General features: G+C 31.9%; 1 long non-coding RNA gene across 1 annotated transcript; it reads left to right on the plus strand.

Moving 5' to 3' along the window:
* The first annotated feature begins 1,747 nt into the window (after positions 1-1,747).
* LOC143074371 (uncharacterized) lies at positions 1,748-6,249 on the plus strand. Its single transcript, XR_012977820.1, has 2 exons — positions 1,748-2,137; positions 5,775-6,249. It is a non-coding gene; the product is annotated as an uncharacterized LOC143074371 (long non-coding RNA).
* Positions 6,250-8,051: the final 1,802 nt, after the last annotated feature.

Raw genomic sequence — 8,051 nt, forward strand, 5'->3', positions numbered from 1 at the left:
CTAGCTTTAAATGGCATCACAACCAATACCTTTATATTGTTAATACAAAATAGTCTATCGAGTGATGTTTTTCTGTTTAGTGACGTTTTGTTGCAATCTCGTTTAGATTTAATTCATTTCCATTTTTATTGGCATGAAAGTTATTTCAATAGTTCTATTAAAAATACATTAACAAGAATAAAACAGTTCAGAGTTTTTCAAATAAATGGGAAGAATGATGGTTTGACTTTGTTAATGATATATCGCTCATCATCGTTGTGTTATCTCATTCAGTTAAAGGATTCACAGAATGTATGGAGAAAAACATGGTACCAAGAAAAGTCATATGGATATTTACAAAACATGCAGGGAGGTTGAATTAAGTTTTTTTAAATCACCTCTCACCTCTAAATAACCAGTCAAACACAAAGAAGATGTACATATGAATTTTAAATCTTTGGGCAGATTTGTGACATTATGAGTTCATATCATTTTGTTTTTCACGACAAAAAAAAATATGTCATGCAACATCATACTCAATAATACGAATTGGGAGAAAATCAAGGTGTTCAATCCATTGGTTAGTATTCAAAAAGAATAATGAAAGGATGGCATGATTACAAATTTGAATCATGACGACGATGACAATAAAATAATTCACGCATTTTTCTATCATATGAAGATAATGATAAAAGTGATAAACTTAACAATTAATAATTTACCTGATTCATTATCATATTCACATTAGTTGATATGTCTTATATGTAGTTCGTCTGTGTTAGTTCATTGCAAACCAAGCAAAATAAGTACAGTGCCACCCGTTTATTCTGACCGATTGCCTCTAGTCATAAGTGCACACTGTTTACATGAGAGGTAATATTTTGTCATGATAGAATTCATGCGACGAAATGTTGTCGGTTGAATTACATGCAACTGTTTCAACCTGGAGCATGAATTAGAAACTTGAAAGGCATTACTCAAGATATATGAATTGAACAAATAACTTGCTCCGTGTTATAGGCCTCATTGTTCCCTAGCTTTTTGTCATAGTGGTTTTTGCTTTTCATAACTGATTTTGTGTCATGAATGGATACCCCATATTCTTTATTTTTCTATAAGTTGTCATCATAAGACAAATCCCGAAGATGCAAACCATTGTTCCTTAGAATAACTTGTGTAGTATAAGATAAATATTAATAAAAATGTATCAGTTCAAGCATTGACGGATTTATTCATTCATTGATGATTGCTAAATATCCATCATGGTCTATGTGACATATATGTGAAGGGCTCCCAGATATAACAATTAGTATGATATAAATACAAACTTTTTTTCAACTCATTGATGATTGCTCAAGGCCAATCATGGCATTTGGGGCAGATATTTGAAGGACTCCAATATGACATAGTCAGTATGATATTAATAAGCGCTGCCATTTCAAAACTTCAAAATTGCTAGCTTACAGCTACTGTTCACATGAGCTATAAAATTATAGCGAACAATAGTAGTAAATTATATGCATTGTATATTTAATCCTCTAGCGCTCCGTGACTCATTGAAAGGGAATTGTAGGTACAATAAAAATTGACGTTTTCTTATCAAAGTCATTGATCAGCACAAAGGACACGAACTGTCTGTAAAGGTACAACAGCATATGCCTATTCCGGCAGACGTCCACACACTTTAATCTAGATAACGTGTGACCTGAACTATACCTTGTTTATTTATATTATATCTAGATTTGTCGAAAAGATTTTCCAATCGATCGACAGTTTTTAAACATGTCCTTTGTTTTAATTGTGTGGTTCACAATGAATTTAGTGTACTTTGACATTTCGGTTGCAGATACATCCGAAATGTCAATTCTAAAAAACAAAATTATACATTTTGAAAAAATTATGAACCAACATGAAAAAAGGATATCGTATCTAGAAGCAAAAGTAATGCTTCAAAATGCGGAAATCCATAATTGTAATACGGAAGTTAACCGACTCCGACCAAAAGTTGAAGCCGTGGAACTTACTTTAAAATCCTTGAAAAACATCATAAGACGAAAACAAAATGGAAAATATAAAACAATGTTTAACTCAGCTACAAAAGAAGATGGAAAATCTAATGGAATGCAGGGTATAGTGCGACGAAATGTAAATATTGAAGGTATGATATATAATTGCTTCTTATATCTAGAGATATTAGGTCTATATACTTAGTTTGTCTAGCTAATATTTAAAATCAAAAACACTGTGTGTTTGTGTTTTGGAAGGGGATGGTGCCTACTTTTTTTCAACTTTTGATTATTTAGAAATATTAAGGATCAGCAATTTCGTCGATACAAATACAAAAACAACATCGTAGACAACGTATCATCTATCTATTTATAAAAATGCAAATGAATAAATAAAACGATCTTTCAAATTTAAAAAAAAAGTAACAAACTGCAGTTGTCACATCACTAAGTTTTTACTTTGTTTTAATGTTTCAAATACAACAATCCACAAAACGTTCCAAGAAAGGATCACATGATATATCTTACCTATTGGTTAGACTATCATTTAAAAGATAACTGTATTGCATTTGAAGCTTTAAGGACGTCTATCGGTAGTTTTACTGTCGCAAATTTAGTTTACCTGGCGACGCGTAGCGGAGACAGGTAAACGGGTATTTGCGACAGTAAAACTACCGATGGACGTCCGCAAAACTTCAAATACAATACAGTGTTCTCTATTCTAATGCAAAATAAGTTCATAATTAAATTTCAATCATTATTTCAGTGTAAAATCTTCATTGAAGAAAATTCCGCGACAAGATGTTATCTTCTTTGGTCCTTACACTAGGTGACGTCATAGGTATGCTTCCGGCGCCAAACATAAACACCGGACGTTTTCTGGCTTCTGTGCTGTTTCAAAATTTAAAAAAATTTGATAAAAAGAAGATTTTTAGGTGCATCATGTGAGTTGTTTTGGCTTATTTTTGTAAAAAAATACATGTCAATACATTCAGCAATTCAAAATGTCGACTTCCTTAGTTACAGACAATCAGATAGATAATTACACGCTTACTGTCATCCAATCACAACCATTGATACAAAATAATTGCCGTAGTATTCACAATGTACCAAGACTTTTTTTAAGAAACAATGTGAACAAATATAAAATATGATATAATCACAAAAGTATTTTAGTTTGCTTCAAAATGATATTGTTTCACGTTCAAAGAAAGCGAATTCCTCCCTTTATCTGTAGCTGTTACTTCACCAATAGGATTTTATGCGTACCTAAGTCAAAACGAGATCAATCCTGGAAAGCATCACACTATTATATTTGACGTTAAAAATATCAACATTGGAAATGGATATAATTCTTTTTCCGGAATGTTTACTGCACCACATGACGGATTGTATACGTTCGCAGTTAGTATCATAATGGCGCATGAATATGCATCGTACGAAGTTGTAAAGAATGCTGTAGTTCAAGGTTCATTATACGTTGACGCAGAGCACAGTAGTGAATGGAGATCGTCGTCAGTAACAATAGTTACGGGCCTGGTTCAAGGAGATGTTGTGTTTGTACGAACCAGTTCAATCTATACACCATATGGAAGCATTATAAGTACAAATAGGGGAAGATCGTCTTTTGCTGGTTGGCTGATTCTATAGATAAAAATAAAAAATATCTATAGAAAAAAATTGATTTAAATTGTGATTTATATAAAAAAAGATTTGACTTAACATGCATGTGAACAAGAGATTTTGCCATAAACGCAACATTTAATCTAGTATAGAGATAATCATGTTACCTATTGGTATAATTCTAAATTTTCTAGGGTCACGTGATATATCGGAAACCTCAACACGCAATCGACATATTGGTATACGTAAATGAAATATGCTACCCTGAGTACAAATCATAAAAATGAGAGGATTCAGAAACTAAGATCAATCTAAAGTATTTCATTTACGACTGTCAGGTTTACCGAGCTATAAAACCAATTTCAACCCACATTTTTTTCTGAAAATGTCCTGCAATTGCTCAGGAATATGGCAGTGGTTTTTACATGGTCCGTTTCTTTGTATATAGGCATCTTCTTTTTTTGCAGTTTATTCGTTCTGCTGTTCTGTTGTTTTCCTCTTATGGTTGATGTGTTTTTCTCAGTTTTGGTTTGTGGCTCGGATTTTATCAGTTAAATCGAATAATGAATATTGAACAGCAATAGATTAATACTGCCTTTCTATAGACAATTATTTGACTAGATAAGATACGTTTTCGTTCTTAGGTCTATCAATTTTGTTTACTAGTTGTCTGATGATCAGTTCTTATTTATATCTAGTGATAAGAGTAACCCCGAATATACAGAATGTCGCGTTCAGTTGGTTTGAGGTTTCGAACATGCACTGGCGACAATATTTGGAAATTATCTATTGCACTGATTATCTGGCATGCATATGATGCATGTGACAAGCTAAAGTCAAACTTACACCTCTCTTTTACAGATAAGGTATTACCAATGTTATTTCAACTGATCGGGCAGAGCTTATGTTTTAATTTGCATATTTTGTTTTGTTTTGGCTCTGTAACGTTGTACTAACAGATGAATTTTAAATAACTTTGAATTATTTGAGTTTTAGAATGCTCCAATTCGAAGAACTCGTTTTAAAGCAAAACAACCAAATATATGATCTACAGAACACTCTTTCGCATCAAAATGATGAAATTCGGAACTTATAACCCAAATTTAAAATAACACGAACCAGAAATTCGATTTATCAAGGGAGCTCTCATTTGTGACTGCATCATTGACCTTGACAAGATTTGTGAATATATGACAATTATAAACAATTACTCTAACCTGAAAGAACCAAGACTTCACCAATTTTGGCATTTTGTTCACAGTTGACGAGTTTTTTTAACATACTTTAGTATCTAATTAAGAGACCTATTTCTTTGAGCCAAATCTCCTCTATATACATACAAAGTTGGACATTTTTAAGATATGACGTTTAAGTGTATTGCTTTGTATTTCTAAAATTTGTGCTTGAAACAATCTTTTAACCTCCAAAACATTAATTATTGATTAATAAAAAACGGACAATTTTATAAAGCTTGTAACAATCACATCAGTACCGCAATACTGACTACTTAGCTGATGATAGCAAGAGATCCAGCAGCTGCGGAATCGACTAGATAAGAATATCTACTTCATTCAATGAAACGTTTCAACATTGTAGTCACGAAAGTAAAAGTCATTAAAAATTAGACGTCCTTAAAGTGTTTTTCTTTAGAAGTGTTTATCTAATAATCCTTGTACCAGTATGATAAATGTGATATTTTCACCCTGAATTCAATATGCACTTTAAATGATAACATTTTGCATGAAAGGACATCATTAACTAATGAATTTTTGTTTTGTTTTGTGACAATGAAAACATTATTCCAGTAGAAATTTAAACGCTTTTGATTAAAATGTTTTTCTTATTTACTTGCACTTTTTAGTTCAAATATCTAAATATTATTATTTCAAGCCAATTGTAATTTGTGTACATGTTTAGTAGTAGTAGTACGATATATAAAAAATCATCTAAGAGCAGTCATACTGTTATATAATACTGATCAATACACGTAAGATTTGGTGTGGAATGATTCTTTTGAAATTTACCAACAACCTCTTAAGTAGTAGCCAAACAATTTCGAGATGAAATGTTAACATGAATACACATTTCAGTTTAACGATTTAAACACATGCGGACAAAATCATAATATATATACCCTTATGTATACATGTACCTTTTTTTTTTCAGAAAACATTTCATTAGTACGCAGGCAGGATACACAAAATTCTCATGTTGCATTTTACGCATACTTAAGTGGAGATATTCAACATCCAGGAAAACTACACACGTTAATCTTTGACGTCATAAAAACAAACATCAAAGATGCATATAACGTGTTTTCGGGAATATTTACCGTTCCAATAGATGGACTCTATGTGTTTACATGTTCTATCGCCATGGACGGACGAGGTCAGTATGCTTCATATGAAATAATGAAAAACTCAGGAATAGAAGGCACATTTTTCGTGGATGCTGGGTTTGACACCGGTTTTATATACAGCTCTTTAACTATAGTTATCCAAGCACAAAAATCTGACGTCATTTTTGTTAGAATTGGCTCTTCATATACTCCACTAGGAAATGTGTATAGCAGATCGCATGCAATATCATCTTTTGCAGGATGGAAAATTAACTAATGTCAAAAAAAACGTTTTTAATCTGATCCTTATTTTGTTTTGTTTTGTTATTCATGAGCTATTCTATTGAAATATGATTTGTAATGCCACTTTACTCGTCAAAGACGACTATTATCGATTTGACAATTGAGAAGGTCAAACCTGTATTTATGACCGTCAAATCTGTTTTTTAATAATATGATTTCAATTATATAACTATCTACCAGATAAGTTTGCGAACAGAATGTGCAGTTTTTTTGTACGGACCATTGTAAAGTTGATGTAAACAGTACACACAAGACACAATTCTCTTAAGATTTGTTGCACATTGAAATATTCAAAGGGTCCATTAAATGCTTGCTCATCAGAGATATACTAAACAAAAAATAAAGCATATGAATTTTGAAGCAATCTCCCTAGTGATCCATTAGAGGTAGAGTGGCATTAGAGAATGACAAAAACTGTCAAACTTTACTTTGCTATATTCCATGATTGTTCTGTACATTAAGTAATCATAAAAAGAAGATGTGCTATGACTGCCAATGAAAAGCTCTCTACAGGAGACCAAAATGACACAGAAATTAACAAGTCTAGAAATGTTGATTTTGATGTTTTTGTCTTTATAAGAGACCTTTGTTAGAGATTGTATCCTATTGTTTGAACAGTAATTTCTAATTTTTATGAAAACGCAGTTTACGAAGCAAAGTTAAATAAGAAAGTTTTTTGCCGTCTCTTGATATCTAAATGTTCGTTAATGTTTTGTTACTCAAATATTGCATTTCAGCTTTTCTTATGAAGACAAATCTAGAAAAGATTGAAATGTAGCAGTTTCATTTGCTTTTATGTATGCTCAAAAAATGATTGGGTATGCATGAAAACGTACTGCGATTAACGTTGTTCCATGAACGGGGGTCCTGAAGGTTGGGTAGAATATATATAGATCTCTGGGTAAGATAGAGACAAACGCCGTAAACAGAAGAGACCAAAAGCTGTAAGTTCAACTTAGTGAAATTCTTTTTATATGATAAAAGAGAGAAATAAATATATAACAATCGGTAATTCAATACATGTAAGATGAAGGAGAAGCGCCTCAAATATTTCAAAGTCACGACTGTTACTATTTAAAAGCAATGAAGCAATTTCAAATTCACAATTCTGGGAGCGACTCAAACTTATTTCTTTTGAAATTTTTAGAAAAAAAACCATATTTCACTTGCTAATATTTTTCGTTTGCAAACTATAAATGATTATGTTTTATGCTTATTGTTGATATTGTAGTTCTTTCTCAAACAAATTTGTTGACCATCGATTACGTGTTTCAACAGGTAAAGTACATTTGATTGTTTTGTATATTTCTCCGCCTGCATGATATGAGGCCTTTTCATAAAAGGGGGAAGTTTCCCGATATTTAAATCTAATAATATTATTTAAACAATAAACTAAAATTGAAAATGTTTTTTAGACTGCAGTATAAAGACCATAATAGTGCATTGACTTGACATACCAACGATATAAGGATTCGGCCCGAAACGGTGAAAAATCTCGCATTTCCCCGTTTCTAAGCCTCATCCTTATATCATTGATATGTCAAGTCAATGCACTATTCGTGCTATTTTTGTCTATATATTTGGTTACAAATCACCAAAATCTAATATTTCAATACTTTTAGCTGATTGTGGCATAAAAAGCCGATTTAGATTGATCTTCGACTTAATGTTTTGAGTCATCTCTAACCCATCGAACTTTCCAAAAATATGTTTAACGTGTTAGATGCTTTCATGGGTTACAGCTGTACCAGGAGCATCTCAAATTACACATTTACAGATGTAAATAGTTATCAACGGTACCA

The sequence above is a fragment of the Mytilus galloprovincialis genome, chromosome 5 (assembly GCF_965363235.1).
Source record: "Mytilus galloprovincialis chromosome 5, xbMytGall1.hap1.1, whole genome shotgun sequence".
NCBI lineage: Eukaryota > Metazoa > Mollusca > Bivalvia > Mytilida > Mytilidae > Mytilus > Mytilus galloprovincialis.